Here is a 13761-nt window from a genome sequence, read left to right on the forward strand (position 1 = left end):
GGTTGTGATCATGTTACCCGAACTACATTGTTACAGTAAAAGCGTTACATTATTAACTAGGCTACATTATTAGACTGCACAATCTACATTATTAGACTAAAGCGCGTTACATTAATGATGTAGTCCATTGGATCTTATGATCTAACGGTTAGATTAATGCCACGTGTCATCTAATGATGTAGAATTTTAGACTAATAATGTAGCTCGGATAATAATGTAGCATTTTAGTTTAATAATGTACAGTCTTAGTCTTACAATGTACATTTCTAGTCTAATAATGTACCTCGGCTAATAATGTAGATTTTTAGCATGATAATGTAACTAATCACAACCATCTAATCTAATGATTCAAGGGCTGTGATTAGTGTTGTGTTTTACACTAAGATGTTGTAAGGAGCCTAACACACCCCTATATATATATATATATATATATATATATATATAGGATCATGATCAATTGAGATTATTTAGACTAATTGAGAAATGAGATGCAATATCAGCCACTCATTTAATAAAAATGAGTGGTCCAGATTTTGCCACACAATAAATATTATTAGATTAATTTAATATGAAAGGGTAAAACTGTCTTTTCCCGTTTTAATTTAGGGTTCTTCATCATATTTTTTTTCTCGTCGGCGATTCTGGGGAGATTTAACGTTTGAATCACATCTCTCATTGAATCTATTTTAACGATTTATGTTTCAATTGATTTGCAAAATTAGACTCAGACGGTTTCAACGATTCCAACGATACCTGATTTGCGCTTCAATTTTCGAAAAAAAGACGACCTGTTCGACGGATTTCTCTGTTGATTTTGACGTTTTCCGGTCGATTACACCCACTTTTATTCTGTTTTTATCCTTTATTTGTTGATGCCCAGTTAAATTTGTTCCTAATTAGGTTTTTTTTTTTTATTTTCTCATCTTCAGGTTCGATTTCAGTTCATAATCAACAGATAACTGTTATTTGATGGATTCTTCATCTTATTCCGAGGCTACTTTGACGAATGGTGGAGGTAGTTTGGTTTGATTTTCATTAACATGAATTTTTTTTGTTATGTTGGTGATTTATGCTCTGTTGACATGATTTGAAAATCTGTTGACATGATTTATGTTACTTGGTAAATATTCTGTGTTGTTGTTATGCTCTTTGTGGACATTATGTTTCATCAACATTATTTTGTTGTGTTATGTTGGTGATTTATCCTCTGTTGACATGATTTATGTGTTCTTGTTAAATATTCTGTTGACATAGTGTGTTTGAATTGATGTATTCTAATTAAATTGGACATTTTGATCCTGGTAATTTGAAGCATATTTTGATATTTTAGTTTACATAACTTATATCAATTGTCTAAGAATTTTACAAGAGTGCAGCCATGTCTTTAGATATGATTACAGAGGCAATTTTCTGATTTATGTTAAGCTACTTGAGAAATCAGTTCAATAATTCTTGACCGAGGAAATAAATGTTAGTCTTAGTGGATCAATGTTTGGTTTGATTTTCTTGAATGTAAAAGTCCATATGATATGATCATAATCAGTTAGTTATTGGCTAAGCAAAAGACCATAAATACTTAGAAGTTTGAGAAACATGGTTGAGTTTGTAATCTATGGATACTTTAGGTGTAGACTGTTTAACCCTTTTTTCTTAATCAGTTGTGAGTTTTCAAGGGAAAAGTATGGGTTATGAGCTCTTTTTTGATATTCTGTTTCATTAACATTATTTTGTTGTGTTATGTTGTTGATTTATGCTCTGTTGACATGACTTGAAAATCTGTTGACATGATTTATGTTCCTTGGTAAATATTCTGTGTTGTTGCCATGCTCTTTGTTCACTTTCTGTTTCATTAACATTATTTTGTTGTGTTATGTTGGTGATTTATGCTCTGTTGACATGATTTATTTGTACTTATTAATTATTCTGTTGACATCGTGTGTTTCAATCGTGTATTCTAATTAATCTGGACATTTTGATCCTTGTAATTTGAAGCTTGTTCTGATATTTTGGCTTACATAACTTATAACAATTGTCTAAGAATTTTACAAGAGTGCAGCCACCTCTTTAGAGATAACTATATGGGTAATTTATGTAAGTCTTTTGATTTGCGTTGACGTGACTTGAAAATCTGATGACATGATTTATGAATGGTGGAGGTAGTTTGGTTTTATTTTCATTAATATGATTTTTTTGTGTTGTGTTGGTGATTTATGCTCTGTTGACATGACTTGGAAATCTGTTGACATGATTTATGTTACTTGGTAAATATTCTGTATTGTTCTGATTTTTTGGCTTACATAAGTTATAACAATTGTCTAAGAATTTTACTAGAGTGCAGCCACCTCTTTAGAGATATCTAAATCTGTTTTGTTGTTGATTTATTCTCTGTTGACATGACTTGAAAATCTGTTGACATGATTTATGTTACTTGGTAAATATTCTGTATTGTTCTGATTTTTTGGCTTACATAAGTTATAACAATTGTCTAAGAATTTTACTAGAGTGCAGCCACCTCTTTAGAGATATCTAAATCTGTTATGTTGTTGATTTATTCTCTGTTGACATGACTTGAAAATCTGTTGACATCATTTATGTTCCTTGATAAATATTCTGTGTTGTAGGGTCTGTTATTCCAATTTGCAAGCCTGAGTTGAGACCTTACGAAGGTCAAAAATTTTCTTCTCTTGAGGAAGGAATTTCATTTTATGAAAAGTATGCTCAGGAGTGTTGTTTTGATTGTCGACGATTTGGAAATAGATCTAGTGGTGGTGTTATTATTTTTCAGTATATTGTTTGCAATAGACAAGGATTTCATACTGTAGATTCGTTGGATGTTGATGTTAATGTATCTGAGGATGGTAATGTGTCTGATGATGATGAAGTATCTTCAAAGAAGAGACGTAGACGTGGCACCAAAAGGTGTGGATGTGGAGCGAGAATTAGTTTTAAGTTTTTTTCTGATTTTGGTGATAAGTATTACCTTGTGCATCAATTTGTTGAAGAACAGAATCATACTATGGTTGACAAAGATCATAAGAGATTTATGAAAGGTAATAGGAGTTTGAATGATGTTCATCACAAGTTTGTTGAAGATTGCACCAAAGCTAACATCGGTCCTACCTCTACTTTTAACTTATTAAAAGAGTTTTTCGGTGGTTATGATGTTGTTGGGTGTACATTGACTGATGTTAGGAATTGTTCACGTGATATTAAAGAGAAGTTAAAAGAAGTGGATGTGCAAATGATACTAAATCAGATGCAAGAGAAGAAGAGAATTTGTGAAGGCTTTTTTTACAAATATCAATTATCACCTGAAGATAATAAATTAGTGAGCTTATTCTGGTCTGATGCTGAGTCTCGGAAGCATTACCACATGTTTGGAGATGTTGTAGCATTTGATACAACATATTCAACAAACAGGTAGTTTATTTATTATACTTAGTAATCGACATAGATAGTAGTTGACATGATAGTTGACATAGGATGCATTTGTACTTTGCATCATTTCTGATTTAATAGTTGACATAGCATATACCTATAATTGACGTTGATGATGTTTTGTGTTGATGTATTTGTTCAATAGGTATCGTATGGTGTTTGGTCCATTTACCGGGAAGGACAATCACGGGTGTCCTATTGCGTTTGGAGCTGGTTTCGTATCTGGTGAGAATTGTGATGCATTTTCATGGCTTTTCACTGTGTTTATTGAATGCATGGGTGTTGCTCCAAGAATAATAATCACTGATCAAGATTGGGGAATGAGGCTTGCCATTGAGAAGGTATTACCTGGTACAAGGCATCGTTTGTGTATGTGGCATATTATGAGCAAGTTATTTGAGAAGATACCTAAATCAATTTCTGATAGAGAAAAGTTTAGTAAGGAGTTTAAGTCTTGTGTTTGGTCAGAGTTGTTAGATCCGGATGAGTTTGATATATTATGGACTAGTATTGTTGAAAAATATAGTGTAGAAGATCATAAGTGGTTTAAGGATATGTTTGCTATTAAACATATGTGGATCCCAGCCTTCTTTAGAGATGTTCCTATGGGTTCTTTAATGAGAACAACATCTTTTTCAGAATCTGAAAACAGTTTTTTTAAGAGGTACTCGAAACCGTTGTTCAATTTTGCTGACTTCACTCTTCAGTATTACAATGCCATTGATGCTCAAAGGAATCAAACTGAAAGGCTTGACTATTATGATTCTGTAATCACTCCAAAATATGTCACTGATTTAGCATTTGAGAAGCAATTGGCATCTGTTTACACAGATAGGATGTTTAGAGTGGTACAAGATTTGATTGTTGAGGCTGATAAGAGTTGACGGATGATTAGCATGTCCACATTGGTGAACATCGAGGTCTTCAAAGTTTCCGATGCTAGAAAGAAGATCTTTACAGTTACACATGAGATAGAGACTGAGTCATATGAATGTGAGTGTAAACTATTTTTAAGGTGTGGTTATCTATGCAGCCACCTTTTTTTCATCCTCAGAAACAAAGATGTCAACAATATTCCAGAGAAATATGTTGGTAACCGTTGGCTTAAAAGTGAATTACTAAAGGCAGTTCATGGTCTCACAATTGATGAAAGTGCGTCTGACAGAGGTATGCAAACTGTTTTCTATACATATTTCAGTTTAAGTTTTACCATGTGTTGTTTAAGCTGTTGACATATCTTATATAGACTGTTGACATCTTATATATGGTATTGACATTTTATATGTGTGCAGGTTCTAACAAAGATGAAAAATTAAAGATTGCTAACATGTGTCATAGTCGTTACTTTGGTCTATATCAGCGTGCTTTTAGAAACAAAGATCATTTGATTGCTTTGGATAATTTGCTTGCGGGTATTGGTCCTCAAATCTTTAAAGATGACTGTGCTGGATCATCTTCTCTTGATAAAAATGATTCAATCGTGAACATATATGGTATTGCTGTTCCTGAAGAAATAACTGCCCATGCTCCAGATGTGGTTAGTACAAAAGGAGGTGCAAGTGACAAGAAAAGCAGGATTAAGTCAAGCATAGAGAAAGCAATTGACAAAGCAAATAAACCTCATAGGCGTTGTGGAAAGTGTCACAAAGTTACTGATCATAATGCTAGAAGTTGTGGCAGAAATGAGACATGATTGTTTTTTTTTTTAATAGTCAGCTTTTTTTTTATTTGTTGACATAGACTACAAATTATTGACATTTTCTCGTTTGTTGTTTATATCTGATTTTAATCTCTATTGACATCTATTTATGATTCTGTTTTTTTAATTTTAAGATTTGTTTTCTGAGTTGTACACCTTTATACAAAGTGTTGACATTTGGTTATAAGCTGTTGACATTTCAATCCAAGTTGGACATGCCTTGCTTTCATGCTCCTTCATGTTTTTAATGTGCACATGTCAACCACTTAAAGATTAAGTCAACTATATATACTGGCCATGTCAACAAGTATTATAATTATGTCAACTATGATGCACATCGTGTCAACGGCAAATAACAGTCATGTCAACAACTAATATAATTATGTCAACTTTGGTGAACTTCGTGTCAACTGCATATACTAATCATGTCAACTATGTTTTAAGCCATGTCAACTACACGTACATTCCATGTCAACTATATTAGTTTTACAATTATATCAACTTTTGTGCATATCGTTTCAACGGTACATAAAATTCATGTCAACTACACGTTAGACCTATGCCAACTACACATACAAGCATGTCTACTATATTACATAGTATTTTAACTACATATTGAATCATGTCAGTTATGTCAACTACGTATAGACCCATTTCAATTACGTTACATACTATGTCAATTACGCACAGAATCATTTTAAAAACAATTATAACTCATGTCAACTATGCACAGAACTGTGTCAACAATAAGAATAAGCCATGTCAACACCAATTATAAGTCATGTTAATAACAATTATATCAACTATGGTGCATATAGTGTCAACGATATATAAATGTCATGTCAATTACACGTTAAAGCCATGTCAACTATATTATTTACTCTTTTAAGTATCTATAGAATCATGTCAACAACAATTATAAGCCATATCAACAATAATAATAAGTCATGTGAATCATAACAAAATTAACAGAAAATATACATTTTCATAAGTTCAAAAGTTAGAAACCACAGTAGTAGCTGTTTTGAAATCCATCCCAAAACAAGAAAGCTAACAACATTAAACGTTAAATACATCCTAAATTTTGTTTCATTACTTTCTATTAACAAGCCACTTTTTGTATTTGTTGTTTAAACTATTCAATCTGTGCTTGTTTTCTTCCATCCATGCATCGGCTACTTCTAAAATGGGCACTCTCTGGTTGTTGTAACTTGATGCAATCAAGTTGAAGCAATATCTTCCACGCAGTACCTGGAGTATCTTTACGTTGCGTGCAGAGAAGCCAACATTCCATTCACTATCTTTTTTTCCAACATAAGTTTCCATGTGTCTCATTAAATAGACACCACAGTCCTTTATATTACTGTTTCTGGCCCACTTCAAGGAAAGAATGTCGATGTAAGACTTGTTAATATTTTCAAATATCTCCAACAAGTTCTTCTTTTTGTAGTATGTTTCCAACATATCTTTCTGCAAATATATTAATAAATAAATAAAACTACAAATAAAAAACATTTTAACATTGTGCATAAATTATATCAACAGAATGTAGAGACTGTTTCAATAATATAAAAGAAATCATACCAGTAAACCAATTTCATGTCCATACTCCTCCAATGCTTCCATGCCATTAACTTTTTTGTTGTCTATGATCTCAATCTTACTTTGTTTCAGCCAAAATACTACCAGGTAGTAACGTCGGTGTTCCCAGATTGGAAAGAAGACCTATATGACATTGTAGATAAAATTACATTCAAAGAACACATACTAATATTTTCTCAAAAATTTAATTGTTAGATATAATTACCAAATCAATGGATCTCCAATCAAATTCTAGTCTTTTTTGAATCTCATTCTCTATTTCATCAATGAATTTGTTCGTAGCCATCATAGTATTTCAACTTTTTGGCCGATTTATAACATTGAAATTCTGCAATTAACATATTTGGTTAAGGAGATCTGTAATTCAAATATTTTATATAAATTTTTAGATTACTTACGGTTGGAGATGTTGTCATGAAAAAGCGTGCAGGTGAAGTTGTTGGCTTTTCTTTTTCAATGTTGTTCAAATGTGAAGCCCATGAGTCAATAACACCAGATTTGATTTCTTCATGAGGCTTCAGTGAGTTGAACAATTCCTTGGATGCCCAAGTAAAATCATCATCATACACACATGTATTCCTGAAATGAATTTATAAAAATAATATATGAACAACAATCATAAATCTTGTCAACTGTTTAGAAAACTAAATTATACATACTCATCTGTTCTTCCAGTTTCTACTATGTAGTAGTAGAGATCTCTTTCATGAACTTCAAGGTATGAAAGTATATCAACATCATTTACTTCTGCTTTGTTGAGTGCTGATTTGTTTTTATCTTCTGGAAGTGCAATCTCAGATAATGAAGCAATATTCTGTTTTCAGTGGTCATAAAATTCATGTCAACTATAAATTCTTGCCATGTCAACCACTGTTCATATCTTGTCATAAAAGTAATGTCAACTACGGTACATAATATGTCAACTACTCATTGAGGCCATGTTAACTATACTTATAAGTTATGTCAACTACGGTACATAATATGTCAACTACTCATAGAGGTCATGTCAACTACACTTATAAGTTATGTCAACTACTCGTATCAACTACATTATCAAGTCATGTCAAATGCACTTCACTCATTTTATAAAAACAATATACTGTTTAATTTTAATTTTAGTTACCTCAACAATATTATCTTCTTTATCCAGTGGTTTTTCTCTCTCTGTTTCAACGTTTGTGTCATCTTGATTCTCCTTATCTTCCCGCTGTTTCAATTGAAACATATTACGTTATGTCAATAATATTTTTACCTACAATGTGCAGAATATCTTTATAGTTTAATATAGTTATTGTAAATTCTACCTGTTCAAGATCTTTCTGATTTTCTGTCTCACTCCCTTTGTTATCAGATTCTATTACAGGTGGTAATATAAGAGACGGTGATTCATTATTGACGCCACATGTGTTGTCCTCTTTTGATCCTTGTCGTTCTTCATTTTCTTGTTCCTCACTTTGTTGTTCTACATGTTCTTCTTCTTCAGTAGTCTATTAAAATAGTAATTTATAATTAATAATAAATTAATTTCAACTTAAATAAAATGTATGAAAACAAAATGATGTACTTACTTTGTTATAGCAATCTCTCCATATGAAAGTTGGAAATTCTGTCAAATCTTCAAGTGCTTCCTTTTTCTTTTCGACAGTAACTAGTGATTCACATATTGTTTTACAGTTGTCGAATGCCTCATCTTTATCTTGAACAAATGACTTTGCCAATTTTGCACACTTTTCTTCCACAGATTGAACAGAAGTTGTTGAGCTTCCAATTGCAGATCTAGCAATATCACACACTAATCCAAATAGATGATTAGTTTTAACATGTGTAGGAACTTCTTCAAGGGTTTTTACTAGATTGGTCTTCCCATAGTTCATCATTTGAATGTATTTGATTACATTCTGCATGATATCTTTTGGGACAACAGTTTGGGAAGACCCAACCTCACTGTCAACTACATGGGGAATCTGTTGTTGAGGCTCCTGCTCCGGTTCATAGATATATCTTCTGAACATAACTCCATTACCAAACATTCCTACATCTATCTCCAGATCTTCCCTAGCCTGGAGATGTGTGCTTGTCCAGCCTTTCATTAATGGGAATGTGCGAGGAACTGAACGTTTGGCTTGTAAAACTCTATCCATGTAGCAGAGCTGCATATAAAATACATATCAATAACAATTATAAGCTATATCAACTACGTATACAACATTATGTGCTTACTTTTTAAACTGTAAGAGTAATCCAGTGTCAACTAAGAGAAACATATATCAACAAATGCTAAATCAGTGACATATGTCACGACATATGTTGACATATGTTTACATTATTTTCACTATTAGTAATCTTTAATGTGAAACATAAAACATACCATGAGTAAAGGAAGTGGTCCTGCAAAAGCATTCATCTTTTTCTTTGACCAATTTTCCTTTGCAAACTTTAGAACAGACAATGTATACGAACACCAGTTGACATTTCGAATACTGTCCAGATCTTGAACTATTTCCCCAATCTTAGACTTTATTGTTCCACATGTTGATGGCTCAATCAATCCTGATTCTAATAGTAACAAGAACAATCTTTTGAACCATGGCCCTCCTTCTCTATCTTCTAACATAAGCTCTTCCACAGCTTTGTGGCTAACATTTCCTCCTTCTTTTATTTTACAATGTTTGGCTATATCTCTCATGAAAGATGCATTACTCTTACAGTTATCTCTGGAGTAATTTATCCTACCTCTCGGAAATCCATATACCAGCTCCACATCGTGCTCTGTTATACTAACACTCCTATTATTAAGCTTTATCTTGCACTCTTTTTCATCAAAACCTTTCACCAATTCAAATGCCAAATAGGTGGGAATGTAATCGATGTTGAAATGAAAAACATTCCCAAAACCCATGTCCTTGACAGCATTAATCTGGGCCTCATTCAATTTTCTCAGTGTTTCAATAAAATACCACGTCTTCCTTTTGACTAGAAGCCTTTTAGAAAAGAAATTACTTTTCTTTTTCTGTTCCATAGTTTTTGTATACATTTCATTCTGTTTTTTGCTTCTAGTCTCAAAATCAATTAATTTTCTCTTGTCATTTTTTCTTTTACTTCTAATCTCAAATGAAATCAACTCATCCTCATCAATTGATGTACTTCTTTTTCTTTTTCTTGTGTTCTTTTTTTCTGGTTTAAAAAGCAAGTACAATAAAGATGTCAACAATACAGTAATATAATATAAAAATTAATAAAAACTACAACCGTATATATGATAATTGCAGTCATATGTTGTTTAACATAAACAATCCTTTCTAAATAGAACAAATTTAGCTTATATCAACCATATAACTATTTTCACAGCCATTTAAGCAAGCTCATATTATGTCAATAATTATTGTATAAAATGTCAATAATACAGTATTATCATTTCAAAATTTATAGCAACTACAATCATACATATGTCAACAAACATCTTCTAATGTCAATACTACTATGTCAACAGACATCTTCTAATGTCAATAATCATAAAAATTTAAATACATACTACTTAATCTCAAATTTACTATTCTGGTGTTTTAAAAAAGCAAAAGTCGAACTCATCAGATTATTAAATAATGAAATCTAAAAATAAAATCTTTTAGATAATAAAACTGTGTTTTAAAAAACTGAAATTGAAGTCATACAATTCATAAACGAAAGATATCTTTAACCTGAATGAGTCGTTTCAGTACTATTTGTTGAATTGGTGTTGACCTCCGTTTCTGATGTCGTTTTTACAGGAAAGGCCGACGATCCAGTTGAATCACTTGTGGTTTTTTGTCCGGTTGACATTCCTAATACTCTTAATCGATTTAGAAATCTAGAAAAGAGATGAAGTCGAGTAGATGTAGGGTTTGTATTTGAGAGAGCAGTCGAAAATTTTTGAGCGGTAATCTGTTTGTGAGAGAGAAGAAGATGGAATAGAGGGTTTGTATATGTAGGCATTTATTGCTATGCTTTGAATAGAGGGTTTTGAATTAACGAAATATTTTGTAGAATAGAGGTTTTTGAATTAAATTTTTTTTCCGCCAGTTTATTAGAAAAAAAAAAGTTAACATAACATTCATTTATTTATTCACATTACATATAGTTTATTTATATTTTCTTTTATGTTTTTGACATTTAATATGGTTTATATTGACATGTATTGTATGACCATAATTTTTAAATTTGTTCCAAATATTGAATTTTCTGAAATTTTATATGAAGCCTATTGATTGACAAGATGTTCAAATTTTTCCTTTAAGTTATTGACATTTGATAATTAAGGTATGGACAAAATATTGAGTTTTTATATGGAAACTATTAACATGTTTTTTATGATAATCTTGCCAGTACATATTTAAAATTTAAAAATTAAGAAAAATAGGTGTAAATATTTTTTATTTACAAGAATTGTTTTTGAGCTGTTGACATTCAATTCAAGTTGTTGACATTTCTATTTAAGTTGTTGTACTGATTTCATAGTTGACATATTATTAAAGATTGCATAGGTTTTTTTTCAATGTTGTTCAAATGTTAAAGTTTTTGACTTTACTTTTTCAATGGACATAAAATTCATGTCAACTACAAATTCTTGCCATGTCAACTACATTTCATATCTTGTCATAAATGTATGTCAACTACGATACATAATATTTCAACTACTCATAGAGGCCATGTCAACTACACTTATAAGTTATGTCAACTACTCATAGAGGCCATATCGACTGAACTTATAAGTTATGTCAACTACTCATAGAGGCCATATTAACTGAACTTATAAGTTATGTCAACTACTCATACAGGTCATATCAACTGAACTTATAAGTTATGTCAACTACTCATAGAGGCCATATCAACTGAACTTATAAGTTATGTCAACTACTCATAGAGGCCATATCAACTACACTTATAAGTTATGTCAACTACTTATACAGGCCATATCAACTACACTTATAAGTTATGTCAACTACTCATAGAGGCCATGTCAATTACACTTATAAGTTATGTCAACTACTCATAGAGGCCATGTCAACTACACTTATAAGTTATGTCAACTACTCATAGAGGCCATGTCAACTACACGTATAAATTATGTCAACAACACGTAGAAGTCATATCAATAATTATTATAACTCATATCAACTACACTATCAAGTCATGTCAACAACACTTCACTCATTTTATAAAAATAATATATTGTAATAACTGTTTTACGTATCCATGTGAATAATTCATAGAAAAAATGTTGATAACAATTTTAAGTAATGTCAACTACAAATACTAGCCATGTCAACAAAAATCAGAATGCATAATAATCATTTTAAAACCAATCCAAAAAATAAGTTAACATTAAACATTAAAATCTGTTTTTGTTCACTTCCTCTTTCTACAACTAAACAACTTCTTGTATTTGTTGTCTAGCTTATACATTTTGTCCCTGTTTGCTTCCATCCAATCATGAGCTAGTTGTAACATTGCTGATCTCTGGTTATTGTAAATTGATGCAATCATCGTGCAGCAATATCTTCCCCTGAGTATTTGGATAATCTTCAGACTACGCGCAGAGAAGCCGATATCCCAATCACTGCCCTTCTTCCCAACATAGGTCTCCATGTGCCTCATCAAATAGACACCGCAGTCCTTTATGTTTGTGGTTGTTGCCCATTCTAAATTCAGAAAGTTGAATGAAGACTTGTTTACATTTTCTGAAAGATCTAGCAATTTCTTCTCTATGAAGTATCCTTCAAACATATCTTTCTGCAAAATATATAAATAATTAAATTAAACTACATGTATAAATCATTTCAACACAATGTAGAGAATATGTCTATAACATAGAAAAAAGCATACCAGTAAGCCAATATCAATGTCATAATTCTTCAATGGATCTGTGTCTTTAAGTGGCTTTATATTATCTATGATGTCAATGGTGTTTTTCTTCATCCAATATACTACAAGGTAGTAATGGTTATCTGCACAAACTGGGAAGAAGACCTGTATGACATGAAATATATAATTATATACATAGAATACTTGTTCATATTCTAACATAGATATCATTTTTAGATCCTATTACCAAATCAATTTTTCTCCAGTTGAAATCTGGTCTTCTTTCAACCTCATTATTTATCTGAGAAATAAAATTTCTCTTTGCTGTCAAAGCATCCCAATTTTCCTGCCGATTTGTTACATTGAAGTTCTGCAATTAACATATTTGGTTAGGGAGACATCTGACTCAAACAATTTATATTTAATTTAAGATTACTTACACATGGAGATGTACTCATAAAAAAGCGTGAAAGTGATGTTGTTGGCCTTTCATTTTCTCTGTTGTTCAGGTGTGAAGCCCACGCGTTTATTACACCCACATTAATTTCAACATGGGGCTTCAGTGATAAAAACAATTCCTTGGTCACCCAAGTAAAATCATCTTCATAAACGCATGTATTTCTGAAATGAAGTTATACAAATGACATATGAACAATATTCATAAATTTCATAGAAAACTAAAAATACTTTTTAGATCAATGAAATAATTAAATAATGCATACTCATCTGTTCCTTCTGTTTCTAGTATGTAGTAGTAGACAGTTCTTTCATAAGATTCCAGGTATGTTTTTGTATCTACAGCTCTTATGTCAACTGGAGAGTCTAGGAATGGGTCGGAATGCATTTTATCATCAGACTCTTTCACACTAGCTTCTGTCAGTGGAATCTCAGAGTATGGAACAACAGTCTTCTGTTAGTGCAAATAAAATTCATGTTAGTTTCAATTAAAAATCATGTCGAGTATATATACTAGCCATGTCAACAACTAGTATAATTATGCCAAGTATGGTGCATATCATGTCAACTGCACATACGAGTTATATAAATTACAGAACATACTATATCTGCTACACACAGATACATGTTAACAGCAAATAAAATTCACATCATCAACAATTATAAGAAATGTCAATAACAAATATTAACAACTGTCAACCACACTTTCAAACCATTTCATAAAA

Source organism: Salvia hispanica, chromosome 2, assembly GCF_029641045.1.
Source record: "Salvia hispanica isolate PSC_SH4W2 chromosome 2, Shi_PSC_v1, whole genome shotgun sequence".
NCBI lineage: Eukaryota > Viridiplantae > Streptophyta > Magnoliopsida > Lamiales > Lamiaceae > Salvia > Salvia hispanica.